At 44.2% G+C, this 14,621-nt stretch overlaps 1 protein-coding gene across 33 annotated transcripts in view; it reads right to left on the bottom strand.

Moving 5' to 3' along the window:
• The window catches only part of ARHGAP26 (Rho GTPase activating protein 26), a 556,769-nt gene that overhangs the window by 517,939 nt on the left and 24,209 nt on the right, over positions 1–14,621 (bottom strand). The window contains exon 2 of one of the 33 annotated variants that reach the window (XM_081504685.1): positions 232–456. The exons of the other annotated variants lie outside the window; for them this stretch is intronic. The gene's annotated coding sequence lies outside the window, so the exon portion shown is untranslated. The remainder of the gene's footprint in view (positions 1–231; positions 457–14,621) is intronic. 33 annotated transcript variants of the gene reach the window in all.

Raw genomic sequence — 14,621 nt, 5'->3', positions numbered from 1 at the left:
TTTTTGAGATCCCTTCCTCCAGGGGCACCCAACACCACCTGAAAATCACGCTACAACGCTTGTCAGCATAGAATCTCTGGAGAGAAACTCCAATGTGCCCCAGTCATTGAGATCTTTAACAAAAATGACTACAGAAATGGAAAGTATGAGTGTGACCATTTTACAGAGCTTTTCTTTTTCTGGGTCTCGTGGGAATCCCCGGGGTGAAAATGGCCACTTAGAGTCACCCACCTGACCGGGAGACTGGCCGCTTCCACTGTATTCAGGAGCAAGGGAGGTAGCGGTGATAGTTGTACCCACCCATCATCAAGGCTGGTGGATGCCGGCACCAGGCAGGCGAGGCTGGCACACATCCTGAACAGCCGCATATGAGCACTAGTTGGGCTCTTCCATGCCAGGTGCCAGGTTGCTGCAACTGCCCAGGAGAACATGCTCTGTCGAAGGGGCTAGCCGCACCTGGAGGGAATGATGTAACCTTCAGGAATGCTAGATATGCCTGCATGCAGACAGGTGCACTGGGGAAAATCAGCAGCCTCAGCACCCAATTATGGCTAATTCAACTGCATAACTTGTGGTCAGACTTGCCCGTCCAGGTGGGATGCTTCTCAGGGGGACTAGATGGCTTCATTTGTAGTTTATGATAAAGCTGAAGTCTCATTCAAATGAATGTCACTCCCATTTTCCAGTCAAAGACAACGGAATCACGGGGCTAGTCTTAAGCTTAGCTCCTCTCCTCATCTCCTACCTCTAGTGGGTATCACTGGGTCTGCTTAAGCCATTGCTCTCTCTCATTCATTCAACAAACATTTACCAAGTGCCTATTATGATAATCACAACTCATATTGTCTAAGTGATTGCTCTGGGCCAGGCACTGGGCTAGGGTTGGCACGTCCATCTCATACAATTCTCATCAAAGCATATGAGTGAGAGATCCCATTTTACAGATGAGGAAATTGAGGATCAAAGAGGTGAAGCTGCCTAAGATGCCACAACCAATAAGAGACGGAGCAGGGACTTCCCTGGTGGTCCAGTGGCTTAGACTCTGAACTCCCATTGCAGGGGGCCTGGGCCTGGTCAGGGAATTAAATCCCACATGTCACAACTAAAAATTCCACATGCCACAACGAAGATCGAAGATTCCCAGTGCCACAACTGAAACCCGGCATGGTCAAATAAATATATAAGTAAATAAAAAAATTTTTTTAAAAGGAGATACAGAACAGACTGCCAGGCAGTCAGCCCTTGCTGTGCGCCAGGATGAGCTGAGGCAATGTCCTCTCTGCACCTTTCCATGGATTCACTGATCTATTCACACTACAAACCTTTATGCTTCTTATGCGGTGTCTCCTCAGCCTATCCACCTTACACACTCTGGCACTGGACCTCCTTCCTGTCTGTTAGTCCTTCCAGGTAGATTCTCTTTACTCCTCCTGAGACCTTGTCACCACTCTCCTGGTCTTCCCTCCACCCTGCGGCTCTCTCCCACTGGCTGGTCTCTTGAACCCTGGTGTTCAGAGTTCTCTGACACTCAGCCCCACAATCTTTACCTCAGGAAGACACCTCTGACCCACACTTTCCCCATATTCACAACTCCACAGTATGATCTCACTGCATACTGGAGATGCCTTTATCCCAACATGATATCCCATGACAGATGGCACTTCTATTCTTCAGAATCCCCTATTAAAATGACTTCATGAAGTTGGACTGGTGTCCACTCCCTACATGGCACATGATTGGTTCCCAATAAATGTCTGTCAAACTGACCAGAACTGACTCACAAGCTTTATATACCAAGGGTATGAGCAATAGAAAAAGCAGAACTGGTATTTTAATACAAGATGATAAATATAACCTCATGAATATCACTCATGCTTGGAAGAGAAAAAAACAGGACAAAAATATGCTAACAGAACCACACAGGAAGGGCCATAACACACAGGATAAATGTGTGACTCAGGAATCTGACCACCTGAATTTGAATCCTGGCTCCCAACTTGGTAACTATGTCATGCAGAGCCAGTGACTGTTCGTCTCTGATGCTGAGTCCCATCCATAAGTGGGACTAACTCATCTTATAGGATTGTGGGAGGATCAATGAGATAGTCCCACTTATAGATAAATGTTGTATTTATTTTTTCTTCATAATGTATGGATTTGATAATAAAAGACCGAGGGAGGAAGAAACAGTATAGTATTTTGAGACTATGGTACAAACCCCCAGGTCAGGCAAAAAATGCATGTGAGAACTGACCAACCAGAGGTCCAGATTTTTAAATTTTTAATTAGCCATATTTAACAATGAAGAAACTTCACATTAAGGGAAAAATCCAGAGTTCTGACTTCTCTTGAGAAGCTAGAAGAGTTGGCTGCTCTGGGCTTCTATCTCTCCATGGCAGTAATTGTCTGGATTTGTACACTAACTGCTAATTTTGGCAGACATCAGTTCTCTAGGTTCCCCAGCATCTCCCACGCCCACTGCTTCTTTCTTGGCCTGCTTCACACTATAGGTATTTGAGTTTGCAACCCTTGTCATATGTGATGCCTTCTCAATACAAATATAGTTTATTATTATGTACAGTTCTCCTCTGTTCAAAAATCTAGTATAGCTCTCTAGTACCTCCATCATCGAACTCTAACTTTGTCATCTTCTCATCTGGAAACCTATCCAGTCTCACTTCTCATGACTCCCCATCACACCCCAGCTCCTCCCTGCTATGGGGCTGGCATGGCCCTTCCCTCCCTTCTGCTCACCTGCCAAAGCTAAGCTCAGGCACAGCCACTTCTCCCACACTCTGCAGCTCTCAATCCCCCAGGCCTGCACAGCGTCATGGGCAGGAGCAACCACGATTCCAGTGCAGTCAGAGGTTCTTGGGCTTTACCCCACAAGGAAATCTGCCTTTGTCCACTCTGTTCTCTCCTTTCCCCCTGCCCCCCTGGGGGTCCCCCATCCCTGTTGGACCTAGCTCTGAACGTTTGTGATTTTAAACAAAACCAGAATGGGGTGGGAGAAATAAGACAAGAGCTGCGGGAGGTTAGGAGAAAAGGAAGAGAAAACCAGGGCTAACCCAGGGAGGGGGGCAGTTGCACAAGAAGGAGAAAGGGAGGGACTGCAGCAGCACTGGGAAAGAATGGAAGTCCAAGGTCAGTAAGGGAATTTGGCAGATGGGAACTTCCATGCTACTTCCCCCTGTAGCCAGAACCACACCCTTCGGGACTCCTTCAGTCTTTGGTTTTCTATGGCAATCCCATCTTCTACAGGAAGAGTGGAAACTTCATGAGGACAGACGTCCAACTTAGCGCTCCTTTGTATCTCCCAGAGCCAGAGATTCCACAGGTTCATGCAGAGTGACAGACCTCAGTATCCTCAGGTAAGTGACCCAAAGAAGATGTTGGGCATCAAGAAGGTGGGCTCTTAGATTTTACTTCCTGGCAGAAGTGTGATGAGATCAGATAGCAAGGTGGTTTTGCCTCCCAGCCAATAACCAGGGAGATGCTTTGGACTGGAGAGCAGTGGTGCTCAAGCTAGAGCCTGCAGAGCAATCACCTTGGGGGAGAGTGGGAGCTGCTTATTAAAAGAAATGGCTGCCCCGCCTCCAGGGCATCAGATACAACTATCTGGGATGGGGCCAAGAATTTGCTTTTTCCAACTACTTCCCAGGTAGTTGGACCAGGGATCATACTTTTGAGAAACCTAGCTCTAGAGTCCAAGGTTGTGTGTTGTTAGTTGCTAAGTCACATCTGACTCTTTGCAGCCCCATGGACTGTAGCCTGCTTGGCTCCTCTGTTCATGGAATTCTCTAGGCAAGAGTACTGGAGTGGGTAGCCATTCCCTTCTCCAGGGCATTTTCCCAACCCAGGGATCAAACTCAGGTCTCCAGCATTGCAGGCAAATTCTTACTGTCTGAGTCACCAGGAAAGCCCAGAGTCAAGGACTGAGGTCTAACTCTGAAGCCACATCATTCAGCTACTTAATAGAAGAAAAGTAACTGATCCCTGCTCCACTCTTCCCTGCCTAGCAGGTCACTCAACCTTCCGTTTTCAGTGCCTTCATCCAGACCATAAATGCCTACAACAGTGTGCAGGGTGCCCCCTTGTGGCACAAATGGAAAATTACCTGAACTGAAATCTGCTCACTTTTACCCTTAATAAAGGTTGTTGAACAAATTTAGTTTTCTGCCAGACAAAAGATCCCTGGAAACTTGAGATGCTCATCATTCATTAGATCTGGTCCATGAGGAAGGGCCAAGGGTCCATTCAGATGGGTGATGAGTTGAATACTTGGCACAAAGTTGCCTGAAGACAGCAGAAATGACTTATTCTCCTGGCTTTGGGATTTTACAGGGTGAGAAGCATTTTAGGAGAATAGTTCAGACCGGAATACTCATTAAATTCTCTGTTGGAGAATATGCCTTTGTAACAGACGTTAGAACTGGACAATTTCAAAGCCCGGGAAGCACTATGTGAACAAGAAGGGACCTTAGGATGACTATGAACTATGTCCCCTCTGACTTCCCTGAAATTAGAAAGCTGGCATTATTAACTGCGATCTAGCGTGAAAACACTCTGGCGCCCAGCTCTGTTACCAACTGATTTGGCAAAAGTACAAGCTTCTTGCAGGAATTACAACATCCTTATAGGCTTTGCTGCCACCTGCTGCTAGGATCTGGAATGTGCAGGAGATGGTAACCAGGAAAATGTCAGCTGAGCAGGCTTCTCAGCCTTTAATGGCACCCCACTTCAGTGCTCTTTTGCCTGGAAAATCCCATGGACGGAGGAGCCTGGCGTGCTTCAGTCCATGGGGTCGCAAAGAGTCGGACATGACTGAGCGACTTCACTTTCACTTTTCCCTTTCATGCACTGGAGAAGGAAATGGCAACCCACTCCAGTATTCTTGCCTAGAGAATCCCAGGGAGGGCGGAGCCTGGTGGGCTGCCGTCTATGGGGTGGCACAGAGTCGGACACGACTAAAGCGACTTAGCAGCAGCAGCAGCAGCAGCTGCTGCTGCTGGAAGGCTTGTTAAACCATAGATTTTGGGGTTCCACCTCCAGGGATTCTGATTCAGTGGGACTGAGATGGAACCTGAGAATCTGAATTTCTAATCACTTCCTGGGTGACAATGATGATGCTGCTGCCTGGGAGGCATGCAACTGGATGGCATTTGTAGTTTCTCTTTACATCATACATACGCTAGAACCTGACCATCAATCACTGTAAGTTGCAAGTAACCCAAAGCCTCTAATTTAGCATTTCTCACCTTGGGCCTTATTGATATTCTGACCTGACAATTTGCTATGTATGTATTTTGGGGGGTGGGAATTGTTATGTATGTTGTAGGATGTTTAGCAGCATCCCTGTCCTCTACCCACTAGATGCCAATAGCACCCCTCTCAGGCATTAGCACCTGAGAATCGCTGCTCCAAAAGGTGGGCAGATTTTCCTCTCTCACTTGGTAGACTGTGACAATGTCCCATAGTATTGCCTTTAATACAAGATGCTACTGACCTACAGTAAATTTTCAGTTCTATGGGTTTATCTAACAACAGAAAAAACAGCTTACATTCGCTGACTACCTACTCTAGGCAAGGCACTCTGCTAATGCTTTTTAATTACCCCCTTTAACTCCTACAACCACTTTCTCACTAATGAGGAAAATGGAGCTTCCATGGATTAAATAACTTGTCCAAGTTCATGGTTAATACCAGTTAGATCTGGCTGGGACAGGGGAGTGCGGGGCTGAATCAACAAGCACAGTCACACAGAAGTATAAAGCAAGTCACAAATACAAGCCATATATATAATTTTACATTTTCCAGAAGTCACATTAAAACAGAAAAAACAGTCAAACTAATTTTCATATCCTCTAGGTGAGAATCAGACCATAAAGAAGGCTGAATGTCAAAGAATTGATGCTTTCGAACTGTGATGCTGGAGAAGACTCGAGAGTCCCTGAACAGCAAGATCAAACCAGTCAATCGTAAAGGAAATTAACCCTGAAAATTCATTGGAAGGACTGATACTGAAGCTGAAGCCCCAAAACTTTGGCTAGTTCAATTCAGTCACTCAGTTGTGTCTGACTCTTTGCAACCCCGTGGACTGTAGCATGCCAGGCCTCCCTGTCCATCACCAACTCCCAAAGCTTGCTCAAACTCATGTCCATCGAGTCTGTGATGCCATCCAGCCATCTCATCCTCTGTCATGACCTTCTCCTCCTGCCTTCAATCTTTCCCAGCATCATGGTCTTTTCCAATGAGTCAGTTCTTTGCATCAGGTGGCCAAAGTATTGGCGCTTCAGCTTCAGCATCAGTCCTTCCAATGAATATTCAGGACTGATTTCCTTTAGGACTGACTAGTTTGATCTCCTTTCAGTCCAAGGGACTCTCAAGAGTTTTCTCCAACACCACAGTTCAAAAGCATCAATTCTTTGGCACTCAGCTTTCTTTATGGTCCAACTCTCACATCCACACATGACTACTGGAAAAACCATAGCTTTGACTAGACAGACCTTTGTCAGCAAAGTAATATCTCTGTTTTTGAATATGCTGTCTAGGTTGGTCATAGCTTTTCTTCCAAGGAGCAAGCATCTTTTAATTTCATGGCTGTAGTCACCGTCTACAGTGATTTTGGAGCCCAAGAAAATAAAGTCTGTCACTGTTTCCATTGTTTCTCCATCTATTTGTCATGAAGTGATGGGACCGGATGCCATGATCTTAGTTTTCTGAATGTTGAGTTTTAAACACCTACTTCTGCTTTATTGACTAAGCCATAGCTTTTGACTGTGTGAATCACAACAAACTATGGAAAATTCTTAAAGAGATAGGAACACCAGACCATTTTACCTGCCTCCTGAGAAATCTGTATGTAGGTCAGGAAGCAACAGTTAGAACCGGACATGGAACAATGGACTGGTTCCAAATTCAGAAAGGAGTACGTCAAGGCTATATACTGTCACCCTGCTTATTTAACTTATATCCAGAGTACATCAAGTGAAATGCTAGGCTGGATGAAGCACAAGCTGGAATCAAGATTTCTGGGAGAAATATCAATAACCTCAGATGTGCAGATGACACCACTCTTATGGCAGAAAGCGAAGAGGAACTGAAGAGCCTCTTGATGAAAGTGAAAGAGGAGAGTGAAAAAGCTGGCTTAAAACTCAACATTCAAAAACTTTAGCCACCTGATGCAAACAGCCGATTCATTGGAAAAGATCCCGATGCAGGGAAAGATTGAAAGCGGAAGGAGAAGAGGGCAACAGAGGATGAAATAGTTGGATGGCATCACCGATTTAACTGACATGAATGTGGGCAATCTCCAGGAGATGGTGAGGGACAGGGAAACCTGGTGTGCTGCAGTCCATGGGGCTGTGAAGAGTCAGACATGACTTGGAGACTGAACAACAATCTTCTATTTTGCCCAACATTTATGTCTAAACTGTTACCATTTTAACATGCAACTAAAATTGTTTTTTACATTGTTGATATATTTTACATCTTTTTATTCTACCTTTGAGAGTTGTGCATGTTTTATACTCATAGCACCTCAGTGCCCACCAGCCATAGGTCAGGTGCTCTAGGGCTGTGCCGAATCACCCAGGACTAGACTCTGCACCTCAGCCCAGCCACCCTTCAGCCTCCACATGTGGAACATACGTGTCAATTTCACCTCAATGTCTTTTAATTTTGGCCTATAATTCAGCCATTTTATCAGACCCCTATACCTATTCATGGACCCTGCAATCTCTTCTTAGAATATCTCTACTTACTTTAAAATGAGGGTTACAGTTTTGTGAAATTCATCAAACAGTAGATTCCTCATCTGGTGGCCAGACTGTTAACTATCATCTAATTTTAGTTCCTACAGCTTTTCCACTGGCTGTTTTTCCACAGTCTGTGTTTGTATTTGCATCATAGAGAACATCTTATCTGTCACTAATCACTGAGGCGCACATTTTATCACACTCTTCTGTCTTTTGGTTTATTTCCTAACATCTAGGAATGTTCACGGAGAAGGCAATGGCACCCCACTCCAGTACTCTTGCCTGGGAAATCCCATGGACGGAGGAGCCTGGTAGGCTATAGTCCATGGGGTCACTAACAGTCAGACACGACTGAGCGACTTCACTTTCACTTTTCCCTTTCACGCACTGGAGAAGGAAATGGCAACCCACTCCAGTATTCTTGCCTGGAGAATCCCAGGGACGGCGGAGCCTGGTGGGCTGCCGTCTATGGGGTCGCACAGAGTCGGACACGACTGAAGCGACTTAACAGCAGCAGCAGCAGCAGGAATGTTCACCCTCACTCAGTGACTGTGCCTTTCAGTAGCCCCTAGACAATGTTTCTCCCTGCAGTTCTCATGCCGTCTTCAGTAAATGCTTCTGATCTGATCTCTTTGGAAAAAATTATTCGCTAGAGAATTCTGCAGTAAATCCCTTAGTCTTACCAGATTTGTCAGTTCAAATTTTACAGGTATGAAAATCAAGACAGATATAAGCACTAACATCAACTTACACCAATAAAAAGTTGTAATAAGAGCTCATCCTTATGAAATATTTTCCTACAAGCCATATGCTGTGCTCAGCACTCGACACGTATTTTCTTATTTTTCCTAATAGTTCTACAGTTGCCATCCAGAAATGAGGAGAAGAGAAACAGAGAGTGTAAGAAGCTTGCCCAAGGTCTCCCAGGTAGCAACTGACAGAGTCAGGAATTGTATCAAAGTTTGTTTGATGATAAAGGTGATCTCCTCATCACCCTGCTCCACTGTCTGAAAGGTGATTTGCAAGTATTGGCTTCATTCTGAGTTTGTAAGGGTGCGGGCCTAGATTATATCCCTTACCTCTTTTTTCTTTTCAATTTTTAAATTTTTTAAATTGGAGGATAATTGCTTTAGAATGTTGTGTTGGTTTCTGCCGTATAACAACATGAATCAGCCATAAGTATACATTTGTCCACTCCCTCTCAAACCTTCCTCTCACCCCCCCACCCCCATCCCACCCCTCGAGTTTGTCACAGAACACCAGGTTGAGCTTCCTGTGTTATACAGGAACTTTTCACTAGCTATCTATTTTACATATGTCTTACCTCTTCTCTTGATGGGGAAGAGGAACAAATAAATGATAGCAGTATTATTTCACTTGCCAAGATATGGAATCAATGTAAGTATCCATTAACAGATGAATGGGGGATTTCTCAGGTGGTCTAGTGGCTAAGAGTTCGAGTTCCCAATGCAGGGGACCCAGGCTCTATTCCTGATCAGGGAACTAGATCCCACATGCTGCAAGTAAGATCCAGTGCAGCCAAGTAAATAAATAAATTCATTTAATAAAAAAAGAAAAAAAACAGATGAATGGATAAAGAAGATGTTATTCATATACACAATGGTATACTATTATATAGTATTAAATATATACTTTATATATAGTTATAAAAAAGAATGAAATTTTGCCATCTGCAGCAACATGGATGAGCTTGGAGGGCATTATGCTAAGTGAAATAAGTCGGACAGAGAAAGACAAATACTGTATAATATCACTATACCACAAACTAGTGAATATAACAAGAAGCAGACTCACAGGTACAGAGAACAAACTAGTGGTTACCAGTAGGGGGAGGGGAGGGGCTATATAAGGGTGGAGTAGTAGGTGATACAAACTATAGGGTGTACAACATGGGATGATATATAGCCAGTATTTTGCAATAACTATGAATGGGAAGCAACCTTTAAAAATTGTATAAAAAAATTTAAAACAATTTTTTAAAAGAAAGGACTTGGACATAGATGTGATCTGTCCAAATAGCCAATATATTGTAATAGCTGTGAACAGAGTGTAACCTTTTAAAACTGTATAAAAGATTTTAAATTTAAAAAAATAATAAAATATAAAATTCTTGGTGTTCTAAGGACTGCCTCTGAAGCAAGATGCCAGGACCATTCAAGATGTAGTGCTCTTGCCTTGAACAGGGGGCTGAGGCTCAGGTCTATCAGGAGTTCAAACCAAGAGGCCCAGCAGGCCATATATCATAATCCAGAGCTAGGAGAGTGTGGGCACCAGAATGTGATGGGTTTAGGAGTGAATGGAGGTGAGGATGTGGAAGTGAGAGTGAAGATAGGTCTCTTGGAGAAGACAGGAAGAGAGGGTGGGAGAAGAAAAGTGATAGGGCTCAGGGTGGGGGCAAGGTGAGGGAGGTTATGATTTGCTTTGCAGTTTTGTTAAACATGAGCATGTTGCAATGCTGACGGTGGAAAATTAAGAGCTTGGGGAGGGGGTGGATGTGAATCAGCAAGGACCCTAAAGAGTTAGAACAAGGGAGGTGTTTGAAGCCCATGTCAGGGATACATGTTTGCCGGTCTGATGTCAAAGCCTGTTGCACCTGTATTACCCTATCACCTCCCACCGTCACTGTCTGCCAATCAACCACTGTCAAGAGTCCCATGGCCAAGTGGCTTGAGAAGTTATGCATCTATACTCAGAAATATGTTCCCCCCATGAAGACATGTTTCCTCACTGTTAACCCTAGCAGTGAGGAAAGCACACAACACATGAAACCAGAATACATATCCCCAGGCAGCCTTATATGCATGTGACATAGTTTTTTTTTTGTTTTTTGCAAGAAACATCAAGTCTGTCTAAAACAGCTCTCAAGTGTTGGCCTCAGATTCCTGAAATAATGCACCATTTGGATAACTTTCCTAAAAAGTCTTGTTAAAAAACAAACGGGTCAAAACAGTCAGGAAAAGAGCACGCACATTCACTGCTGCGTTATTCACAACGGCCAAAAGGTGGAAGCAACCTAAGTGTCCATCGATGGATGAACGGATCAACAAAAGGTAGTATGTTCATGCAATGGAATAGTATTCAGCCCGTTTGAAAAAGGAACGTCATTCTGATGCATGCTACAACATGGATGAACCTTGAGGACACTATGCTAAGTGAAATAAGCCAGTCACAAAAGGATGAATACTGTATGATTCCACCCATATGTGGTATCTGGGGTAGTTAAATTCATAGAGACAGAAAATAGAACGGCAGCTGCCAGGGGCTGGGCCGGGGGGAGCATGTGGCGGTGTTGTCTACTGGGTACAGAGTTTCAGTTTGGGAAGAGGAAAAGAGTTCTGGAGGTGGATGATGGTATGGTTGCACAACAATGTAAATGGAACTGTACACTTAAAAATAAGATGGTAGTTTTATGCCATGTATATCTTACCCACAATTTTAAAAAGCAATTTAAAAGGGGCCACTTGATCCCTTGTTCTTATTATTAGATTGGCTCAGCTTTGCTTCTTAGTAAAGGAAGCTCAGCCAAGAGCAGGATGTTGAGCTGGGATCTGGAAGAGTGGTGAGAGGCAACAGTCCTAGGGGTAGTAATTCTCTGGGCTTTGGGATGTGCTTTGAGAAAGGGCAAGTCTTGAGTTCCAACCTGACTGAGAGGGATAGCCTTGTGGGGTCCTCAGGAGCAAGAGGGGAATCTGAGTACCGGACACCTTACAAAGCTGATTGCTGCTGCTAAGTTGCTTCAGTCGTGTCCAACTCTGTGCGACCCCATAGAGAGTAGCCCACCAGGCTCCTCTGTCCCTGGGATTCTCCAGGCAAGAATACTGGCGTGGGTTGCCATTTCCTTCTCCAGAAGCTGATTGAGGGGGAAGGAAAACAGCAGCCTTTATGGACTTGCCTTTACTGAAGGCTGCCTGGGCAGTGCCTCCCTCTAGGGGAGTAAGATTACTACTGTTCAGGCTCCTAGCTTGTTTAGAAAACTCTCATGCTGGTGGAAGGCAGACCTGACACTGCATGTCAAAGTCAAGGGTGGATGTGAGGGTGGTGGAGCCACATCCATGGCCCATGATCCTCTCAGTCTTGTTGTGCTTTCTTTAATTGAGCCAGCACCTCCTCCACCATCAGACCCTGGGAAAGGAAGCTGCTTGGCCACAGAAAATAGCATTTGAACCCTCATTAATGAGAGAGACAGAATTGTTACACTAGCATGGGAACACTCAAGGAAGGAATAAATTTCATTTCCATGCATCTCTAGCTTGAGTCCCAAGCTCAACATATGCTATTTTTATCAAATACTTTGTATTCTGTAGCATGCTTTGCCAACTTTCTATTATTAGACACATCAGAAAAAATCCATGTTTGACTTCTCTTCCTTCTGACTTCTCCCTCCCCATTTATGGGAGGGGTGGTGGCTTGGGTGGGGGCCCTGTCCTTTCAATAAAGTGTAAGTGACAAGGAGATGGCAGCCATGTGAAAAGTCACCTTGCTGCCAAAGCATCCAGGATATGGGCTCTGCCTCCTCTGCAAATGACATCTTGTCCTTGATTCACCTCAGCCCAGATGGCACAGCTGATGGGATAGGAAAACATACGTATTTTAGAGTATTTACAGCACGTTTCTTGCCAGCCTCACTTCCTATGAAGGAGGATTTCATCTTGGCCAGCTAAGTTTTGCAGCCTTTCTCGTGCAGACTGTAGGAAAACAGGGGAGGGGCTCTGAACTGTGTGGTGTTATGGGCTGGATGAGTTGATGGGTTCACTGAAGAAAAGACAGGAAATCACCTACTGGAGAAAGCAGAATAGATCAGAAGGTGAGAAGGGGGCCGAGAGATAGGAGCCAGGGATTGCCTGAATTGGGAGGAATTAAGAGATAAATTAAGGGGAAATGGAGTAGCTGCTGGGTTGCTATGAGGAGAATTTGGGAGAGAGATGGGAGATCGTTCAGAAATGTTTTTGTTATTATGATTGGAATCCATCCTCCCCTTGGAATTTTTAAGAGATTTCAGTAGAGACATAAAGTGGTTTTAAAGCTATTTTTTATATAAGGGCTTCAAATTTATCTGGGCTTCCCTCGTGGCTCAGCTGGTAAAGAATCTGCCTGTAATGTGGGAGACCTGGGTTCGATCCCTGGGTTAGGAAGATCCCTTGGAGAAGGGCAAGACTATCCACTCCAGTATTCCGGTCTGGAGAATTCCATGGACTGTATAGTCCATGGAGTCACAAAGAGTCAGACATGACTGAGCAACTTTCACTTTGATTAACTTATGGGCTTCCCTGATAGCTCAGTTGGTAAAGAATCCGCCTGCAATGCAGGAGACCCCGGTTTGATTCCTGGGTCAGGAAGATCCACTGGAGAAGGGATAGGCTCCCACTCCAGTATTTTGGCTAGTCCATGGGGTCGCAAAGAGTTGGACATGACTGAGCAACTTTCACAAGTTTATCCAAGGCAGCCTGGACCACTGGAAGCTACTGTTTAACGGTGCAGGAGAGCCACCCTTCACCCCACTTCTCCCATCAACACAGACTATAGTCTAGTTATTTCAAACTGGTTTCCTATGGGTTGGGTTTGGACCCCAGATGGGTCTTGTTTGGCTTATTGAGAGTTAATTTTTTAACCACCATTGAAAATTGGAATTTCACATTTAAAAAGTCTGCATTTCCTACTTCTCTAGGGAAAAAAAAAAAAATACTGGAAAATCTGGCAACATGAGACTTTCATTCCCCTAAAACAAAAATAGGTCCAAGCTCTCCAGTTGACCTCAGCGCTCACCACTCACATAATGTATGCAAATGTACATATACGTGGACAACTTCCTGAATTTATATTTCCTGCCATATGATCACAGCAGACTAGATCACTGGGCTCTCCTTTCTTGCTGAGGACAATTAGAAAGTCTGGAAAAAACAAGAATAAAATCAGCCTGAAGGCATCAAAGACAATAAGATAATGATGAATTGCCAAACCAAGTTTTGGGAAAAGATGGAGGTTCAAGGAGACAAGCCCAACAACTAGAGGTTCTTTCCCCCTTGGGACATTTACTGCTTCAGAAAGAGATAGCTAAGAAGCGAAAAATTAAGCAGCACCTAGGCAATTTTGCATGTTGAATGGAACAAAAGGTGGAATCCAGTGCCCACCAAAGAAGAGAGGGCACTGTAACTCCCCATTTTAGACAAAGACCCTGAAGGACTACATCTTAAGACTAGGCAAACTGGAAATAACCACAGATTTTGTAGAGCCTCAACCCAGCTTTCAATGAATTTAATTCTTTAAGTTGGATTAAGGGTATCCCAAATTGCTAATATCCCCAGGTGTCTAGCAGAAGCAAATGTTAAGTACTCTCTGGAGGAAGATAACACCATAATGTCACACGTTACTTCTACTAGCAATTTTTCACATACAATTTCAGCCTGAAAATATCCAGACACCTAAGGAAATAAGACAACATGAATGAGATCCAACAGAAACAACTACAATAGAAACAATCCCAGAGAATTCCACTTTTGGAGTTACTGGACACAGACTTTGGAGATGTAAAAATACGGCAGAGAACTCTAAACTTAAAGGTGGGGGGGGATCTTGATTTGAAAAATAACCAAGTAGAAATTTAGAGTTGAAAAATATAATAACAACAGTGAAGAGCTTGGTGGATGGCTTTCAAGCAGATTAGCCACAGTCACAGGGAGAATTGATTAACTGGGAAGTCAGTTAGAAGAAAACATCAGGATGAAACATAGACACAATGATGGAAAATACTGTGGAGAGAATAACAGATAAGGAAGATAAAGTGAAGACTGAAGTTCTAGAAAAAGATGAGAGAGAATAGGGCAATAGCAATAATTTGAAGAGAAA

This window comes from Giraffa tippelskirchi, chromosome 6 (genome assembly GCF_054371585.1).
Source record: "Giraffa tippelskirchi isolate mGirTip1 chromosome 6, T2T-mGirTip1v1.2.pri, whole genome shotgun sequence".
NCBI classification, from domain to species: domain Eukaryota; kingdom Metazoa; phylum Chordata; class Mammalia; order Artiodactyla; family Giraffidae; genus Giraffa; species Giraffa tippelskirchi.
This window is presented reverse-complemented; position numbering and strand designations above follow the sequence as displayed.